Raw genomic sequence first — 21,602 nt, forward strand, 5'->3', positions numbered from 1 at the left:
AAAAATCTCAAAAAGAGATTCAACCTCCAAAAATACATTCCTGAGAAAGGCTAACTACCTACTAGAAACTAAATCATTCTTCCAGTTCCCTAGGCATGTGCAGTACACACTCAGAACTTTCCCTCCTTTCTCCTACCTGATTTGAAAAATTAACTTAGATCGAGAAACTTATCTCTTTATTCCCAGGCATGTCAGTGAAGACCCAAGAGAAAAAAGTTACACAATAAAATATACAGGAAGACTAGAAATCCTCCCAGAAGCAAAAATAATAATGAATTCAACATCACTGGAAATTAACATCTCTGAACCCAACTTTTAAAACGTTTTAGGATGCCAGAGACCAAGTCCACGTGCAGCAGTGAGGGAAGGATCTGCAAGAGTTCAGCCTGCTCCAGTTATCACAGAAGCCTGGACGTGCTCGGAAGATTCCGGAAGCAAGTCAGAAGGCCCAGTGCTTACATCAGTGCCCTTTCTGCACAAAGGAAAACTTAGGTAAGATGCTGCACTTTGATGTGGCACAAACAGGCAGAAGGGACTTTGAGGGAAAAACTCTCACATCTCCCTCATCACTTTGATTGGAGTCAACCAGCATGCAGACACCGTACCCACATACATGTGTATCAACAGCTACAATTTCCAAGATGGAAACTTAGGTGCAAAGCACACAATATGTAAGTGGGATTCAGATGTAAACCTGCTCATTCCAAAGCCCATGGTCTGACCCACTCCACAGCCCCTGCAACTACGTGTCCTCCTTCAACCCCAAGCACCTCATCACACACCCTTGTGCTATACTGCTGGGACAGGCAGTCCCCAGCTTACAAGCACGTTATCCTCCAAAGCTCATTTGGAAATTTATTCTAACTCAAAATTCATTTTCCTAGAGAAATGCTAATGATGATTAGGTTCCTAGGCTAGCCCCCAAACCAAAGTGTAGTACATCTCCCACTAAGATACGGACATACTATACGTATGTATAAAGACCAAGAAGCTGAACACCGGGTAGGGCATTGTGTCAGTGGGGAAAAAACACAGTCAGGGAAGAGAATGACAGAAGCTACTTTGCTACCTGACTCTGGCCGCCATCATCTTCAGTCTCAGGAGTCAGAAGAGAGTGGAGGAACTGGGGGGGGGGGGGGGGGGAAAAAAAATGGGAGAAAGTTTCTGTCTTTCTAAAATATAAAGAGATGAAAGAGAAAGGAATCTCATTCTCCACCCTACCTCTTCCTCCTCCTCCCTTTACAATCCCAAACGAGACATAAGGCTTCAGGCCTTCCTCATTCCAGTTAGACAGGTGGTCTCCTACCTGGTCCACGTGCATGGGAGCACACAGCCAACCTGAAAACACCAAGAGCAAAATTTGGCTTCAACAGATAAAATCTGTCAGGGGCGCCTGGGTCGGTTAAGTGTCCAGCTCTCGGTTTCAGCACAGGTCTGATCTCAGGGTTGTGAGATTGAGCCCCATGTCAGGCTCCACATTCAGTGGGGAGTCTGCTTGGGATTTTCCCTCTACCTCTGCCCTTCCCCCACACTCGCACGCACATGCTCTCTCTCAAATAAATCTATCCTTTAAAAAAAAAAAAAAAAACCTGTCACTTTTTAACATCTTCCACCAAAATGAAAACTTTCCTCCCCACTCTCAATCTAACTTTCTTAATACACAATAAGAAAGCTAATATATAGGACTATGAAGTGAAACCAAGGAACAGAAAATTTAATTCAAAATGTTAACATCATGTGAAAAAGGACTTGAAAAGACATTTCTCCGGGGTGCCTGGGTGGCTCAGTTGGTTAAGCATCTGCCTTCAGCTCAGGTCATGATCCCGGGGTCCTGAGATTGAGTCCCGCATCAGGCTCCCCCCTGAGAGGGGAGCCTGCTTCTCCCTCTGCCTGCCACTCCCCCTCTTTGTGCTCTCTCTTTCAAATAAAATAAAATCTAACAAGAACAAGTACAAATGGCTGATAAGTGCATGAAAAGATACTCAACATCAAAAGTCTTCCGGGAAATGCAAATCAAAACCATGAGATACCATTTCACACCCATTAGCATGGCTATTATCAAAATGTTAGTGAGGATGTGAAGAAACGAACTCTCTCAAATTGATAGTCAGAATGTAAAATGATGCAGCAGCTGTGGAAAACGATCTGGTGGCTTCTCACAAAGTTAAATATAGAACTACCATACGACCTTGTATTCCACTCCTAGGTATATACCCAAAAGGACCAAAAGCAGGGACTTGAACAGGTATTTGTACACCCATGTTCACAGCAGCATTATTCATAACCACAAGGTTGAAGCAATCCAAGTGTCCATCAACAGATGAGTAAAGTAAATATGGTACATAAATACAATGGAATATTATTCAGCCATAAAAAAGGAAGGAAATTCTGACTCATGCTACAAATAGATAAACTTTGAAAACATGCTAAATGAAATAAACCAGACCAAAAGGACAAATATGGTAGCAGTCCTCTCACTTGAGGTACCAAAATAGTCAAACTCATACAAACAGTAGAATAGAGGTTACCAGGGGCTGGTGGAAGACTGAACGGAAAATTACCCTTTAATGAGTTCAAAGTTTCTGTTTGCGCTCATGGAAAATTCTGGAACTAGATTGTGGTGATGGTTACACAACATTATGAGTTAAGTTAATGCCGCTGATCTGTATACTTAAAAATGGTTTAAACGGTAAGTTTTGTTATGTATATTTTACCACGAACAAATCAAAACCACAAACCAGAAGAGCTAGAGCTAATAGCATAACTTCATTGCAACCTCAACTTTCCCAATCTACAGAATAGGAGAAAAATACGGTATTAGGTATCTTAGAATTTGGGGCTGCCTTGTAACTATCTGGTATCTCAAATATTAAACCCACAAATGGAAGGGTCTACACTCTAGCATGCATCATCATGCTGACCACTGTGGTACAACCCGGCTGCCAGGGAGAAGCTCTTCTGAGTTAGACCATCACATACGAAGAATCCACTTATACACGTGAACAGATACCTTAACTTGGCAAGTTTCACTGTTAAAATCTTCATTAAAATTCTCATTGTATCAACATAAAGTCACAAAATAAATGATTTCAGAGAAGGGTAAGATTATGACAGTAACCAGAGTGCATTTGCTGACAAAGACTTTTATTTTTCTTTAGTTTCTTTTAATTTATTATTTTCATTATTATGTTCTATTACCCAGCATATTATTGGTTTTTGATGCAGTGTTCAACGATTCATCAGTTGCGCACAACACCCAGTGCCCAGCACCACACGTGCCCTCCCCAATACCCATCACCCAGTTACCCCATCCCCCCAACCCCCTCCCTTCTGTAACCCTCAGTTTGGTTCCCGGAGTCCAGAGTCTCTCCATGGTTTGTCTCCCTCTCTGATTCTTTCCCATTCAGTTTTCCCTCCCTTCCCCTGTGGTCCTCTGCACTATTCCTTATGTACCACATATGAGTTGTTTAAAATTAAGAAGGGGGCACTCGGACGCACAGGGGGACCTGCCGATAGTCACTGGGTGAGTCCAGATAAAGCAGACTCCAGGTAAAGCAGCCTGGCCAGGCTAGGGGACTCCAGACTCCAGCTAGGACCTAAAACTTAAAGTGAGCACAAGATACATAACCCCACAATGGGTCACACAACTTAGGAACAGGTTTCTAGGCAGGCATTGCATAGTTAAATCAAGGTACTGACGTTCTTACTGAACCATTTAGCACCCATATTGATATTATTTCCAGACAAAGACTGACACAACTACCTGAATATGGAACATTTCCACTCAAGGACCACTTAATAAGAAACTCCTCCAGGGTTAAGTAAATCTCAACTTGACTGCATGGTTCCAAGAATAAGAGCTGTCTAATAAACTTCCTTGTATTTACAGAAGTCTCAGACACGATGCTTAACATAAAGCAAGCATTCAATAAATGCTACTAGATCAGATTTTCTTAGCTATCCATTAAACATCACTCAGAGGGGATGGATCAAAACCAAGAAGAGGTAAACAACTCTTTTTTGCTTGTGATGAAAACTTTTAAGATCTATCCTCTAAGCAACTTTTAAACATGCAATACAGTATCATCAATTATAGTCACTACGCTGTACATTACATCACCAGGACTTAGCTTATAAAAATACAAAATGCTTCATGAAGTTGCGGGTCATCCTTGGGAAGGGGCCATGCTAATCCTTCTCTGTATTATTCTAATCTTAGTATATGAGCTGTGGAAACAGGTACCTAAATGATTTTTAATATGTAAATACAAATATAAAAAAATAGATACATGTAATACTCCCAACTCTCTCCTAAGACCATACTGTAATTACCCTTTTGAAAAGCAACTTGAATAGTCATAAAATGGATTTTGTGTAATCTTACTTTAAATGGTAACGTCTGAGTGTGGGATTAGTTTACAAGAACCCCCTTTCTCTGAGAACACCTCCTTTTTACTGAGCTGGGCTCCACTGTATGAACAACAGTGAACTGTCCTGGTGTGGACGACTACCTCCAATGTGGTCAGATTGTCTCTCCCCCACCACTGGATTTGAAATAGCTAGTCAGGCAGAGTGTGTCTGTGGAAGTCCTTGGACTGGAAAACATAAATCCCAGCACTGTGGAGTTAGTCTCCTCCTGTCATGCACCCTGGAGCAGATGAAACAAGTCTCTGCAAAGAGAATGCTACCAAAGCCCCAAGAGAAGCAGAAATAACAACGAAGAAGAACGACCGACCTGACTTGGTTCCTGACAATGTCCTTGACGTTAACTTCTGAGAAATATTCCATACCCTTTTAACACCTATCCATTTTTTGCCCCGGTTAGCTTGAATTGATTTCCATTACTTTCAAATTAAGAGTCTTAAACTGTTGCCAAGAATTTATCATAGGAACACTTTAGATGATGGTTAGCACATTTTCTACAACTGTGATGACTTAGAAACAATCTGAATGTCACCAAGGATTAGAAAATTAGAGTGACTCAATGAAATGCAACCATTTTTAAAATATGCAGTTTATAAAACTAGGCAAAATGTGTGTTTTAGTAGTATTACCATGCAAAACACATAGAAAAAAACATGGGAAAATGAAAACAGTAGACATGAATAGGGGTTTGTGGCTGTGGGTCACTATTGCTGTTTTAATTTCCTGTCTACTAATTAAGACCAGGAAGGAAAAGCTAATAAATCGCCAAAAACTAGAAACAACATAAATGTCCATCACCAGTGGTTGAATAAGAAAAACTGAAGTACATCCATACAATGAAATACCACTTGGCAAGAAAAAGGTAGACCGTTGATACAAACAACAGCCTGTGTGTTTGAGATACTTCTCTAAGTGAAAGATGCCAGACACAAAAGGCATGTAATGCTCTTTACATAGTATCTGGAAGGGCAAAACCATGAAGAAAGACTGAGATCAGCGTTTGCCTGGGAGTCAGGGGAGAGAGGCTGAAAGGGACACAAAGAAACTGCATGATAGAAATTTCTATTTTTTGATGGTGGCTGACGATATATTTGCCAAAGTTCAAAGAACTGCCCACCTAAAAAGGCAATTTTTGCGGTAAGTAAAGGATACCTCAGCCAATCTGACTTAAAAATAAAGACACTGAGCTTGAAAACCAAACCAAAGCTACTGAGGCACCTGTTTTCTAATACTGGATGACATTCATTCACATTTATTAGGTGCCCACATATGCCCAACACTCTGCTAGGCGCTACTACACAGTGAACAAAACAAACAACTATACAAACAGAAATTGTAGTCAGTGAAGAAAATCACAGGCATTCCTGTTGCTATTATAGGGTGAAGGTCTCTGAGCAAGTCACATGTTTAGCGGAGACCTGAGGAATAAGGAGCAGAGAAGAGAAAAAGCATGGAAAGATTTTAGATGTACTAGTATATCAACAGTTAACAACTCAATAGCAACTCAACTGTTTAAATGCAGGAAGTGTGGTTATATTTTAATATTTTGATATGATGTAGAATGGGGCTTCCTAAGTAAGCAAATGAAGCTCTCAAAACAGCACTATGGGCAGTGGCCAGATACAAAAAAAAATGTTGCGGATTTGGGGGGCCCTCAAAGAGTATTATGGTTCTTCCATCCACTGCTGATATTTCAAAAGTGATTAACAGAATGTATCCAGTTCCCTGCAATGAGACTGCCTAACGATAATTAAATGTCATGTTCTGGTGTTTTCAAGAGATGTATTGTGCTTGTTTTTAATTTTGGCTGAATTTACCATGGTTTCCTCAAGCTTATCAAGATTCTAAATGATCACTAAACACATTTACTTACCAAAAAGTGAACAAAAGTGTCCTCTGGTAAACAAAACTCTTCCACTATAGGGTTCGAGCCCCAAGACACCACCTTCACTTGGCTTCAGAGGCACTCCCCTAGCTTTAATCCTCCTCAACTCACGGACTGCTCCTTGGCAAATTCCTCTGCTGGCTTCTCTGACCAACCTCCTAATGTTGGGAGTAATTCATGGCTCCTGCCCCTTAGCTCCTCTCTTCTTACACTCATCATCTTGTTTTAAATACATTCTGTTTCATGGCAAGCCCCACAAGCATCTCACTGCCCGGATCTTTCCCTAAAGCTCCAGATTTGATGACCCAACTGTTAATTCAACATTTGCCCCTGTATACCTAACAGGCATCTCAAACTTCCTGCCTCTAAAAGAACTCCAGGCTTCTTGACTCACAAATTCTTTCTTGCCCCAGTGTTCCTTATTCTCAATAAAAGATGCCTCTAGGAGCCCAAGCTGATCATCACACCAAAAACCTAGCAGTCAGCCTTGTTCCCCTCTTTCCCTATCACCTCATTAGCAATTAAAATAGGCACCGCCTTCAAAATATATTCCAAATGCAACTATTTCTCACCTTCACTATTACTCCAGGTCCAAGATACTCATCTCTCTCCCCTGAAGGACTGAGTAAATCATTAGCCTCTTGCCTCCTTACAATACATTCTCCACAAAGCAATCAGAAGGAGTTCTCTGCATTGTAACTCAGCTCATTGCAAATCCCCTCTCAAAAGTCCTCTGTGGGCCCTCAGGACACAAAAACTCACATAGAACAACAATTAGCAACACATTAGCCTTTGCACTGAAGGTAACAAGAAATATCTTCAAAGTCAAGCGAGTCCTCCTGCTACCCCTAAATCAGAGAATATTACTTAAACTTAGTAATCAACGCTCAGATGCAGTGAAAGAATCCTTTCAAAAAAAAAAAAAAAAAAATCAATAAGCACCCATCCCTAAATCAATGAGTTCAAACAAAATACTCTCCACCTCTTATCTCATCAGACCTCCTCAGTCACCCTGGAGGCTGGGAGGGAAAACAAAGCTCTTGGTCTTTTGACCACAGATATTTTAAATATCTGAAGTAATCTGGTTTCACCTTAAATAGAAAAGGAGACTGGAAAATAAATACTAAGTTTTGAATCTATCATACCCAGTCAGAAAACAGCTACCAAATGGAAGACCGTCTATCACTTTCAGACAGCAATTTCTTCTAACCAATATGACTTCAACATAAAATGTGTACCAGATGTATCCGAAGTGTTGTTAGTATGTTAAATAATCTTTCCAGAAACTTCAGTTTAAAATGCATAGGTCCACAGTAAATTTAATCAAGTAGGTAAGAGACCTGTACTCTGAAATAAGATACTGATAAAAGAAATTGAAGTTGACACAAATAAATGGAAAGATATGCCAAGCTCATGCTTGGAAGAATTAATATTGTTAAAAATGTCCATACAACCCAAAGCAATCTACAGATTCAATGCAATCCCTATCAAAATACCAATAGCGTCTTTTCCCAGAACTAGAATAATCCTAAAATTTTTATCAAACTACAAAAGAACCCAAATAGCCAAAGCAATCTTGCAAAGCTAAAGGCATAATGTGCCCAGATTTCAAACTATACTACAAAGCTATAGTAATCAAAACAGTATGGTGTACACACACACACACACACACACACGGAACAGAATAGAAAGCCCAGAAATAAATGCGGTTAATTAATCTGTGACAAAATAGGCAAGAACATACAAGGGGAAAAAGTCTTCAAAATGGTGCTGGGAAAACTGGGCACCTGAAAGAATGAAACTGGACCACTTTCTTACACCATACATAAAAATAAACTCAAAACAGATTAAAGACCTAAACATAAGACCTGAAACCATAAAAATCCTAGAAGAAAACATAGGAAATAATCTCTTTGACATCAGCCTTAGCAATTTTTTTTTTTTTTTTTTTGGATCTGTCCCCTCAGACAAGGGCAACAGAAGCAAAAATAAGTGGGACCACATCAAGTTAAAGCTTTTACACGGCAAAAGAAACCATCAATGAAATGAAAAGGCAACCTATTGAATGGCAGAAGATATATGCAATGATATAGCCAATAAGGGATTAATACCCAATATATATAAAGCACTCCTACAAGTCAGTACGTAAAGAGCAACAATCTAATTTTAAAAATGGGCAGAGGACCTGAATAGGCATTTTTCCAAAGAAAACATACAGACGGCCAACAGACACATGAAAAGATGCTCAACATCAGTAATCACTAGGGAAATGCAAATGAAAACCACAAGATATCACCTTATATCTGTTCGAATAGCTAGTATCAAGAAGATATAACAAGTGTTGGTAAGGAAAAAATTAAAACGAGAACTACCATACGGTCGACAATTCCACTTCTGGGTATTTATCCCAAGAAAGAAACACCAATTTGAAAAGATATATGCACCCCTATGTTTATTGCAGCATACTTACAATAGCCAAGATATGGGAGCAATCCAAGTGTCTATTATTAGATGAATGGATAACGAGGATGTGGGGTATATACAATGGAATATTACTTAGCCATAAAAAGGCTGAAATCTTGCCATTTGTGACAATATAGATGGACCTCGAGATACTCTGGTTTCTCTTCAGATCACATAAATCTTTCGCCTTTTACTAGAGTGTATTATACTAAGTGAAATAAGCCAGACTAAGACAATATAATGATTTCACATATATGTGTTATTTAAAAAACAAACACAAAGCTAAACTGAAACAGAATCATAAATACAGAGAACAAACTGATGGTTGCTAGAGGGGAGCGAAGTAGGGAGAGGGGTAAAATGGGGGAGAGGGGTTAAAAGGTACAAACTTCCAGTTATAAAAGAAGACACAGAATGCAATGTACAGCATAGGGAATATAGTTAATATTGCAACAACTTTGTATAGTGACAGATGTTACCTAGATTTACTGTGGTTGCTCCGTAATATATAAATGTTGAATCAGTGTTGTACATCTGAAACTAGTCTAATAATGTATGTCAACTACACTTGAATTTAAAAAATTGTCTTTGTTGAAATGACCTGTCACCTTCAAGTTTTCAAACGATGCTTCACTTTGTGTTCTCGGGCACTATGGGAAACAAGGCACATCACGGTTTCCATTCCTCAACAATCTGCGACCGACATTAAATACAAAATGTTTTCTTACAAATTAGAAACATCTAGAAATATACCCCACTAAGCCCAACCTCATAAAAAGAATCACCTCCCATATTTGCTTTTACTGTCTCTAAGGGTTTCTGAAAGTCAATCTCTAAAATGTTTATCTCCCCCTCTAGAAGCCAGGAAGAAAGTTTTATTCACTCTCCTCTACACTTTTCACACCTGTCCTCGGACGCACACGCTCCCCATTTGACCGTCTCCTTATGGCACCATCTTCTGGCAGTGAGAAGGGAGCGGTGGCGCCCTGCCATTCAGGCCCTCCTCCCGAACTGTGACTATTTTTAGGCCAGCGGCCCCTCTCTGATTCCTAACTTGGCCCTAGGTAATCATGAGGCAGTGAGAAACCCTTCAGAAGCCAAGCAAGTCCCAGTGGGATTAACAACACTCCACTGCAAGAATCTCCCAAGGGCTACAAAGGAGAATGCCCTCCCACGCATAGCAGGGTCATGACCTTTACAGCCCAACCCACCCACTGCCCTCACTTGACCCAACCAAGGCTGGGCTCCCAATCCAGACATGCAATCCATAGTACCCATAATTTCATCAGGGGGAAAAAACAAAAACAAAAACAACAAAGCTGAGATTTCCTACTTTGAGAGTTTTAACCCACATGCTAGAAAATTTAAAGCTATTCAGTGTTGATTTTTTTTTTTTCCCCTTAAATGTCATGTCCAGTAACAACACTGAGATTTTGGATTTGTTAACCTTGGAAAGACGTAGGTATTGATAAAAATATTCAAAGAAAATTTTAGTCACCTTTCAAAAAAAAGAATATTCCAAGATGGCATAATAAAAGTATCTCCTTGTGCTATTTATAAATATAACCACATACTACAACATCTATAATTGGTACAGGCCCACCAGAAATACTAAATATATCTGATGTTAGAACTCTACACCATCACTGCTTCACCTCTATTAAAGATAACTATAGTAAGACAAATTTCAAGTTAAGTGTTCGGTTGGTTTTTCCAGCTCACTACTAAAATGAAACATAAGAACCTCAAACTAGGTTTGAATATTTGGCAACTGAAATTTCAAGGGAGAGCACATACAAAAAAATGGAGGAAAAATACATTCATATATTTCATTGTGTACCTTTCCTCCAAGGACATCGTGTCACATCAAAATTAATCGCTTTCATTCATCCCCCAACTTGGATTTTGTAAAGAACGGTCCATCTTTTCTGAACCCCTAGGTTGAGAGCATCAAAAAGGTTTGTTCTCCAGATTTCTCCTGATAACAGCAAATGAAGACCTCATGAAAATGTTAAGGACAACACACTGGCTCTAGTATTTGAGAAGACAAGCTTGATTCAGAGGGGGAACCAAGGAGTAAAGATTCACTCACTGGTTCTGGCTGTGACATCTGCTTATTGGGAGTCTCTGGCCCTGAGGGTGAGGACACCTCTGTCAGATGTCTCCTCTCCAACCACCCTGGCGATCTAGGATGGCTGAATGTGGGAATATGCCAGGAGAACAAGAAATAGAGCACAGACCTCAGGAAGCAAGAAACCCAGCCAAGTCCCCTCCCTTACCCTCATAAGCAGAACAAAAATCTCACTGTTCCAAAATTAGCTACTTTTTTTTGTATTTCTCAGAAGGGAGTATAGGAAGAGGGAGCCTATGGGATCTTAGAATCTGTCCTCAATAGACTTGGAGGAATAGATGGTATTTTTTTTTAAAGACACTGAATATGCAAATTGTTGTGCTATAGAAAAATTAGGAAATTCACAAATTGGGCTTTGTTTGGCTTTATTTATCTAAGGCTAATATGTTCAGTGCAAAGTCTTTAGCTTCATGAAAAGGGTCCAAGTCTGGCTACCAATTACATCACAGCCTGATTGCAACAGCCTTTAATATCAATAGCACAAAGTCAATCAAAAGAGATACTTACAAGTAACCACCCTCAGCAATAAATGCTCAAAAGGAATAATTCAGTAATAGAATTCCATCCTTACTGGCAATCTGTGGCTCAGTTATGGCCAAGAAATCTCCAACTGACCAAAGCCAGAACCACTGCTCCCATTTGCACAGATAGGTGGGCCCTGATGGCATGACCGGCTGGCCCAGAGTTTCAAGGTAGAAATGGATACAAGAGGATTCGAACTTAGAAGTGGGAGGGAAAGGTTTTACCCATGTTCACCCAAATAATATTTGTGGAGTTCAACAGCCCAATTTTTTTTAAGTTAAGAATTTCAGGGTCTACTCATGCCTTTCTCTAAATGATTCTGATCCCTGTATAAAGTATTTTAATCAGACATTAAAATAACAGCTCTCCTTTGGGATAATGACTTTCTAATTTGTATACCTAAAATATCTGTGTGATTTAACTTAATTCACGTTTACAGTTTAGAAAAATTCTATTCCCACCATTATATAAATGCAAGATGTTATAGTTAGCGCTCCAAATCTTACCAATTTTCTTACAACTATTCCCTTAATAATAAAGCCTTTCAAGCAGGAGATTTTTTTTTTTTTTAATATTCAGAACCTCCAATTAGCTACAAGAGAAGGAATCCCCTACAACAGCACTAGAGCAGTCCCAGAGAAGGAAAGTGGGGGGTCGCGTACTTCATGCACCACCCTGCCCGTTTCTGTATCCCTGCTTTGAAGTGACCTTTTACTACAAGAACTTCCATTCATTCAACAAACACTGATTACTTGCCTACCACATGCGGGCTGCTCTCCTAGGGACACAATGGTGAAGACAATCCGTGTTTAAGGAGCCTTCAAAGAGCCAATAGTTAAGACAAGAAAGTACAAGTCAATAATTACAAAAACTGCAAAAGTAGAGGTGGAACCCAGCCTAAGGGAACCCAGAGGATGGACTCCACTGGTGTCGACATGGAGAGAATGATGGAGTGTAGCTCCCTGAAGAGGAAGCTTGGACTGAGGTTGAGGAACAGGCAGGTGAGTGTTTCTGAGCCTTTCAGATTCTATCAACTAGTAACATTTCCCCTCCAAAAATCTGGAAGGACAACAGGAGAAAGGATACTTAAAATATTATGGAGGTTGGCTGACATAATAGCTAGAAAACTATCTAAGGCTTTGAATGTCAAAGAGACCTGTGAGAGAAAATGTTGTGTAAACACAGTGTTCGGCCCATCAAGACTGTCACGTGGGGACTCTCTCTCTGACACACCGTCAATCCCTCTTTGTCTGCCCAGTCTCCCGAGTGTGTGAGGCCAGGAGGGGGGAGCAGGCAGCTATCTCTTCCATGGACAGAGATAAGGATGTCAGCACACAGCACTTCCAAGTCCCCAAAGTGTTCTCACAGTTGTCTCCCAGGTGACAGCCCCATAGCACAGACCGGTCCCATGATGACTTCCTAGGCCTCTTCCTCTTTTATAGATCTTCCCAGAAGTTGAGGATCTTGCCCAAGAAACATAGTTCATAAGTAACAATGGACATTAGAACCCAGTTCAAATGTGTACCCTTGGTCTCTTTCCCCCTTCCTTCCCATAGCTAATAAGGTCAACCAACATTTGCTCGCCACAGACCCAGCTCTGCAGAACTGCCTCAGCTACTGGGCTACCTACCTTGCTTGGAACAAGCCAAAAGTCATCTTGGCCTCATTTCCCTCCTCTGTAAAAATGGATGCAACAGTAAACAATCCATTTCTTTGGGTTGTTTTAAGGTTAAATGAAATTTTTGGAAACTTTCTAATACCCACCATTGTTAGTTGCTACCGTTATACTGTCAATAACCTTGTGAAACAAGCTTTATTATCACCCTCACTTTAGGACCAGAACTTAGCAACTTGTTCATTCAGTCAAGGCAACTTTCCGGGGGGATGGACGTGTTCTAGAGCTCGACTGGTGTGACGGTTGCACAGATGGAAATTATTTGTCAAGACTCATATTTGTACACCTAACCTAGGTGCACTGCATGGTACTTAATTTTATATCAGTTAAAAAATCTGGGTGGCACCTGGGTGGCTCAGTCAGTTAAGTGTCTGTCTTCAGCTTGGGTCATGATCCCAGAGTCCTGGGACTGAGCCCCGCATTGGGCTCCCTGCACAGCAGGGAGCCTGCTTCTCCCTCTCCCTGCCGCTCCCCCTGCTTATGCTCGGTCAAATAAATAAATAAAATCTTAAATTTATTTTTCACCTATCATGTGGCCAGTAAACAGTTTGTATATTCCCAAACACCTCTATTAACTCATTTTTGAACTAAAGATGTTTTTCCTGGTTCTTATTCTAGAATCTACTTTCCAACTAATCCTTCCTACCCTAGTGAAAATCTTGCATGGTTACTACACCAACTACCATTTTGGTCTGATCTTGTGGACATTAAAGCTGACTTACACAGTTTTACGTTTCACTGTTAGCTCCTGCATATATTCACCTAGACCCTCCTAAAGGAGTAGGTCTCTGTCTATGACCCTGGAAGGGCACTATAGCCCCAGACCTAAACAATCACTTTGAAAAGCAGTTTAGGACCACAAACCAGGTACCTAAAGTCTCAAACCAAGAGACCTCTGAGAATCTAAAATATTAGCTCTTAGTCTAGGTCAGCATTCCTTCAACACCTTTTTAAGCACCTTAATAAAAGCACTATTCTAAGTATTCCTAATAGAGAGGTGAACAAAATTACATTCTTGTTCTTGTCAAGATTACATCATCTTGCCGATAAGAATTCCATCATAAATTCAGCTTTTTCATGAGAATCGGTAAGAAGTAGGAGTCAAGAACAGTAAGATTAAGTTCCAGGTACCACTGAGGCCATACAGAAAGGGCTGCCCCAATAAAAGTAAGCAACTAAAACCATACCACCATTCGCACACAATGCTTGTCAAGAACACTGTCAGGGACTCTACAGTTTGCCTGAAGAAATAACTTGATGTGAAGACTCTGCATTCTTTTGTTTCTAAATTGTACACAGCTAGGTAAAGGAATTACCCAAAAGGTAGCACAGGTTGTTGGAGAGAAATGGGGTAGACTGGCTACACAGGACACAGATTTAAGCTAAAATGACTTCTCTCCCTCAAGGTATTAAATGCCCATGAGCAGCTCCTTGTTTAGAATCATTCAGACAGTTGCCGGATCTCCTCAAAGTCCACTTGGCAAAAAGGAAATAATTTTCCATCTGAATCCTGCCAAGACCAGTTGAAAAATGTCAGTATGTGTGTGTGTGGTTACGCAAGTTGGCACCTCACACCATATCTCCCAACCTTTATTAAACATCAACTTCCTGTGCCTTTTACTTGGAAAATGATTACCTGTGTTAGGCTTTCCACTGGCAAGTAAGAGTTCTTTCACAGAAGGTCAGTGTATGTACAGATCTAACTCCTAGGGGCAGCCCAGAGGAAGAAAGAGCCAACCTCCCTAAAATGGCCTACTTGTCAAGTCCTAACATCATACAGTCCTTAGAAGTCATTTTGGTAACACAGAACCGTTGACCTTTAGGGCTAGAAACCATGACTGATACTCAGGGTGTAACTGTGGTTTTATGGGACATTCTCTTCCCTGTTCTGACGGACACCAGGCCTCACCTCCTAGTTAAATTTCTACCTGGGATTAACTCCATCTGCCAAAGAATTACCTGCCTCCATGTAGCTTAAAATAAGGAAATAGGATTCAATATTTCTATAGAAAAAAGTGCTTCAGAAAAACAAGTATTAGTCCCTGTTCAACATACATGACCCTGGGCTGCTATCTGTAAAATGGGGACATTTTACAATATATTATTGTACAACCAAATGATTCAGAGGACTGTTAAAATTCATTTGGTTCTCTTTGAAGCAGTGTAAAAACGGTAAAATGTCACAGAAATGTCTGTAACTATCAATTTTCCATTTGTGCTACTCATCTTAGTGGCTTACAGGATTTAACACTGTTTTATATTCTGCAGTTATAAGATGGAAAAATAACACGCCATAATTCCAAGCAACGTCATTTGAAATGTTATATACCCAAACCAGTGATGCTTTTGACCCCACTTCAGCACCAATATGAAGAAAATCCTCACAACAGTGATTACTCTTTATGGCAGGAAAACTAGTCAAGTATCAGTATCCTACCAGGAGTGTGGTATAGACCAGGAGAGAAGAACTGGATCCTAGTCCTGGTTCTAGAACTCACTCATCATAATACAAAACATTTATCCACATAGTTCCAGTCAACTTCCTCATGTATAAGATAGACCTCTACTTCACAGGTTGGTGTGCTAATTGAACAGAAAGGTCCTTAATGTCCTATTTACAAGGTACTATCCAAAAACACAGTTATTATTTCACTGTAATTTTAATCACATGCATGTGTGTGTGCGTGCATGCACGTGCACACATACACTGAGGCAATTCTGGATTTTTCATCTCTATTTTCACACACACACACACACACACGCGCGCGCACACGCATATCAGCAGCTCCTTAAACTTGAACTCTAGAGAAAACCAAAAGGTAACAAAGCTGAAGTCCAGGAATAAATATTCTCAACTATTACTGGTATAAACCAATTCTTTTTAAGAAGAAAAATGATCAAGCTCCTGTGCCTGGAATTTAATTCCCAGCAGAGAGCACCAGTGGGCCCGAACAACCACCCTCTCAAAATTCAGTTAAGGAAATTAAATAAAACTTCCTAGCCATAAATCAGAAGAGAGGCCCTATATTTGGCACAGTGGCATAATAACCCCAAGCAACAGGTATCATCCCCACCGTCTTGATGAGGGGACAGGGGTGCAAAAGGAAGAAAGTTACTTACTGAATCCACGTGGCTAACACAGAAGATCTCAGACGTGAGCCCAGCGTGGTCCTGTTTTAAAGTCTGTGCACTCTCCATTATATTCTGGTACCAAACGTACTGGATCCCAGTAACATTTTTTCCATTTCTATTAACAAAGTATGTCTCCAAGGTTTCACACTGGACATCAGGGTGAGCAAAATCTAGCTAAATGTTGAAATACCTCTTTTATTATTCCAATCTTAATAAAACAAGAGAAAGGAGAGAAAGAAAAAAAGCATTACCCTGCCCTGGAGGCTTGTACTTAACACCATTTAAGTAGAAAATAATTTTCATTTGATGTACCTATAAGGTTTCAAATTTCAAGTGTTCGGCATAACAAGGTATATATAACCATTTTGTAACCTAACAGTGATACCTGCAATATAAAATCATTTAAAGTTTTTCATGAAAAGAGAAATGCAGGATTTTTCCTATCTCCATTTCCATTTTATTGATAGACACAGTCCCCTTCTACTGGAAGTACAATGTACTAGTAAATTCCTTTGCATAGTTACCATTGGTAGTATCTCCCCATAAAGCACTACCAGGAGTTTCTAAGCCTTAAATAAAAAGTCAACTCTTAGGAATACAGAATCAAATTCAAAAGCCAGCAAGTCTTGTGGGCCATCAAAGTTTTACAGAAATGCAAAACTACTCTGAAACAATCTCATTAAACGCAATGAGAGAAACAACTACCCCAGACTGAAAAATTCATCTGAATTACTTTTTAAAACGTAAATACATATTTCTCTAAATGAGAAACAGCCCACGTCTCTAAGAGAAATTGTCGACTTGTGACCATCTGCACAAAATGGAGACTGTAATAAATTAGCACAAGTGGAATTAATTCCGTACAAGTATTTGCACGTGGGTTTGCCAGATGTTCTGAGAATGGCACTTAGTAATAAAAGAAAATTCTAACTCGGGAGGACCAAACTTCACACCTTCCAACTCCAGGTTACCCTACCGCCTAATAGCACCAGCTTTCGGAAGGACACAGGGCCACCTGTGGAGTGGCCTCTGTCTGCTGGCTGAGGCTACCACAGGGGGTGTGGGGAAGTGTGAGGGCCAGGACAGAGAGGAGAGTCTAGAAAAGCAGTCAGTAAATTATCGTCTCTGGCTTAAAAGACCTTCTAGTAGCTGTGACTGACGGAGGAAAGAATTTCAAACTCTCATGCCATTAGTGCTCTAGATGATTTATTCCAGGCTCCATCTGGTACAAATAATTATAAAAGTGCAAATGTACCCAACATAAGGTTTAGACCCTATCCTCAAGAAGCTTACAAGTTTTAACAAAAACCCGTTGGAAGAGGTCGCTAAAAACATTATCCGGAGCAAATAAGTGAAATTAGACTGCAGTGCTAAGCATCCTGCTTCGCGACAATTCTGAGAGTATTCGTGATCCCTGATTAAGGACGAAGAGTCTTTAGATGACCAAAGATGTCACACATGCAGGCAGAGGGAGAAGCAGGCTCCCTGCTGAGCGAGGAGCGCAACATGGGAGTCGATCCCAGGGTCCTGGGATCATGACCTAAGCCAAAGGCAGATGCTTAACTGACTGAGCTACCCAGGCACCCCTGAGTCTATGTTTCAATGTCAGCTCGTATATGGCTGGTATAAGCTTCTATTTTTGTTCCTTTATAAAGCTGCATTACATAAAGCTCTATATAGGCTTCAAATTTTGTTCCAACAAACACAGCCACAGACATTATGTAAGCTCTACTTGTATTCAAACACCTGTTTAAACAAGACTATACTTTTACACATCTCCTTCCCACTCTTCTCAAGAATTGCTTTCTCAATGCCAATTTAGAACACAAATGTCCTGAAATGTTTTAGTTAATCGTGGAAGGTCAGCTCAATCATGGTTGATCGGCCCACGAACATCAGTGCCAACTTCATTTTCTTTGCATTGAGTGTAAATATAAATTGACAAGGTACAAATATTTACAAGAATTTAAAAGAGTGAAAATAAGGAATTTGATGGCTTTAAACCCCTCTCCATGGCATCTTACCCCTAAGCCTGAGGTCTTCGCAGTCTGTTTTCTTCCCAATCTGAGCTTTCTTTTTCTGTGTGCACGCAGTGGGAAGCTGGCCAGACCTGCCCTCCCACTTAGCACAACTCTTACTGAAAAACGAAATCAGTACAATTTCAGGCAAAATTAACACTACCTGAAAGTAATTTCCCAGCAACCGCTTTGCCCTTTGAGCTAGTTTGAGAAGCTTATGACCTGCACATGATCTTCTTTCACTGCTCAAAAAGAATGGAGTCAACCCTACTAAAAAGTAAACATGTCTCCTCAAAAGAAACTAAGTGACTTTAAACCTATTTAGTTTTACAACTTCAAAATGAAATAAAATTTCTATGTGAGAATAATGGTAGGATGTGTGCTTTCTATTTTTACTCATTCAAGTAATATGTACACAGAACATTCATAAGCTTAGACATAAGCCTTAGCAAATGTAAATACAGTTTATCTTTAAATATTTTCTCTTCAATATTGGGCTTACACTGCAGACTACGGAAAACCTACCAGCTTTAATGAATACCTAAAGCTGTTTTGGAATCAAAGATGTATATGCAAAAATGGAATTCTGAAGGGCTTGAAAGCTATTTACCTAACACCTCTATATTCAGCCTTGTTTATTATTCTCTTTGTTGAGCAAACACTTCCTTGATTGTGTAAACATTATACATCAGAGCAATCACAAATTGCAAAATACTTTAGAGTGTATGAAAATGAAGTTTTATTGTATTTATCTACATAGTAAAGATTAGCTCCCAAATCTGTCATCCCCAAAAGGGAAAAGTCTTTTTCATCTTGAGCCAAGTGAATAAGAAAAAGTCATGCATTAATATCATGGATAAATGCCCACAGAGAGGAATAACTTCTGATTTCAAATAATATTGCAGCCCTTTCTTTTAAAAAAGAAAATTATCATCAGAACAATCTTGTATGAACTTGATTTAGAAAAATACATCTTTAGAAGAAGTAGTTGCCAGTCGAACTCAGTTACTGGTTATAACCGATTTCCCAAAGTCAAGTATGGGAAACCCTGGTTAAAGCAGGCTTTTCTAAAAAAAAAAAAAAAATTTCAGGCTGTTGGTCACACCCCATAGGACCTAATCCTTTTCCTGCAGCACACTCATCCTGTCACTCCTCACCTCTCCAAAGGCCCCAGCCACCACTGTCCAGGTCCCTACCAGGCAAGTGGGGCAGGTCACCTCCTGGTAGGCTCACCTGCCTCCAGAGAAAGTTTGGGCTCGTTTTTACATGCCCTAAAACACATGCAGCACACACCAACCTTATCCTCGGGGCTCATATATGGTCTGGTGGCTTATTTGTGGGCCCTAAGTGATGGAGAACTCGCTCAGCAAAGCCTTTAAAAGTCCTCAGGGTATATTTAAACTTCCACAGTATTGGAAAGATAACTCAAGTTTGGGAAATCAGGCGGCTACCCGCCCCCCCACCTCTTCAAATAGTTTCATCTGTAAACAGTGTTGGAAATTTGGGAAAAATTTTAAACTACATATACATCTGTCTAGACATCAAGAAAAGAACAATTCAGTATGAACTGTAATAATGATTGTACAATCTGGCAAGACACTACTACAAATAAAAAATAAATGTATAGTGAGCCTAATTACATTTACATAATCATAGAACAGATCTGAAACATTTTTATTCCCTGGGATTTAAAACTTTGCTCTGATTTTGAAGAATGTTGTTCCTAATGATATATACCATACAGAACTATTCCTTATCAACAAACCCAATCTGGTTTACAATGGTCTCTACTCCAGGATATAGAGGTTGTTCTAAGGATTTGAAAGGAATCTTACTCAGAATTGGTGGGGAGGGGAGGGGAGATTCTTTTAAAAGTCTGCCACTGTTACTCAGTTCTTAAGCTATGATTCAGAAGTGTTAATTTTGTTTTTGAGAAAGTCAACAGACTTGGCTACATTAAAGTATAGAACACCTCTAAGTCAAAACCGCTATAAACTCATGGTATTGGTCTTTATAAGGCCAAGACATCAGGGGGGGAAAAAAATCTGTAATATGAAATGTAAAAGTTTATTATCAATCCATAAAAGTTCTAATAGAAAAATACTAATATCCCAGTAGAAAAAAAAATGGCACTGCCGTCATAAAAAAAGGAATAAAAATGAAAAATAACTAAATTTTGTTTGGTATTCATGATTTGTAATTAAAGAACTGGAAATTTAGGTATCAAGAAAGCACTGTTTACCTCTAAAGCTGGAAGAATTCTTTTTCCTTTTAGGAATGATTCCCCACATTAACAAGAATACCATAACAGATACTCTCAGAGTGTTGGTGGGGATCATACTTGGCAAAACATTTTTTGGAAAGCAAATGGTCCATCTCTATCAAGAGATCTTTGAGCCAAAAACTGTATTTCAAGGACTCCTTCTAAGGAAATAGGCCCTGTAGATAAAGTTTTATGAGGGATATTTCTTGCAACAGTATATATTTAATAGTACTTGGAAATAAAAGTTCAGCTTATAATTTTTTACCTCTATATAATGAAATATTATGTAGCCACTAAAATAAGACTCTTAGAGAACTTAATGACCTGCAAACTTTTTCCTCAGATTAAACAGGAAAAAAAAAAAAAAAAAAAAACAGTATGCAATAGTATATCTGTATAAACTGAGTAACTGTAAAAAAATAAATCCATTAACAAGCATGAAGAAAACACTGTGATTATATTTGGGTGGTAGAATTATTTAATTCATACTTTTTTCTGAATCTACCCATTTTTACACAGCAAGCAGACATGGAACAAGGCCAACAGAGGAAGGCTATTAGGGGACATGCCTTCTAAATGCTTCCGTCTAATAACAAATACAGAGAAAGAAATCTAGCTAGAATTTTATAACCCTATGAAATTATCCAAAATTGTAACCATGTATTACTAATACATAATTAAAAGGTGCAGATCTTCTGCAAGCACTATTTTCTCCATGATGCTGATTTTTAAAAGAGGGAAAAGCTGGCACAAGTAAATAATATGTTTTATTTTAAACTCAATTCCACTAAGTTTTTTTTTAAGGATAAATAGTTTTAATCATTTCTTTGTATAACTTTCCTTATGGAATAGTGTATTGAAGGAAAAAAAAGTGTCCTACACATTGCAAAGCACTATGCAAATAAGGCATCATTGGTTCAATTTAAATTGTCCATCATTTCCTGCCCTAATTATCCCTGAAAAAGAAGCTGGTCTACTGTATTGCATTTCCAAATTCTTCAGTTTCTCTTCGGGTTAACCACACACTGCTATCTGGGTGTATCTAGACTCCTTAAGGAGGTCATTAAGGAAGCAGCAACTCATTTCCT

The 21,602-nt window shown here is 39.4% G+C and overlaps 1 protein-coding gene and 1 non-coding gene across 6 annotated transcripts in view; both read right to left on the reverse strand.

The window, feature by feature from the left end:
- The window catches only part of MTUS1 (microtubule associated scaffold protein 1), a 165,205-nt gene that overhangs the window by 142,240 nt on the left and 1,363 nt on the right, over window positions 1-21,602 (reverse strand). Inside the window, exon 1 of one of the 5 annotated variants that reach the window (XM_032413533.1) lies at window positions 16,222-16,441. The exons of the other annotated variants lie outside the window; for them this stretch is intronic. The gene's annotated coding sequence lies outside the window, so the exon portion shown is untranslated. Of the gene's footprint in view, window positions 1-16,221; window positions 16,442-21,602 lie in introns of those variants that run through there. 5 annotated transcript variants of the gene reach the window in all.
- Window positions 4,136-4,241, reverse strand: LOC116638071. The gene has a single exon (XR_004300614.1). It is a non-coding gene; the product is annotated as a U6 spliceosomal RNA (small nuclear RNA).

This window comes from Phoca vitulina, unplaced genomic scaffold (assembly GCF_004348235.1).
Source record: "Phoca vitulina isolate PV1807 unplaced genomic scaffold, GSC_HSeal_1.0 scaffold15, whole genome shotgun sequence".
Lineage (NCBI taxonomy): Eukaryota > Metazoa > Chordata > Mammalia > Carnivora > Phocidae > Phoca > Phoca vitulina.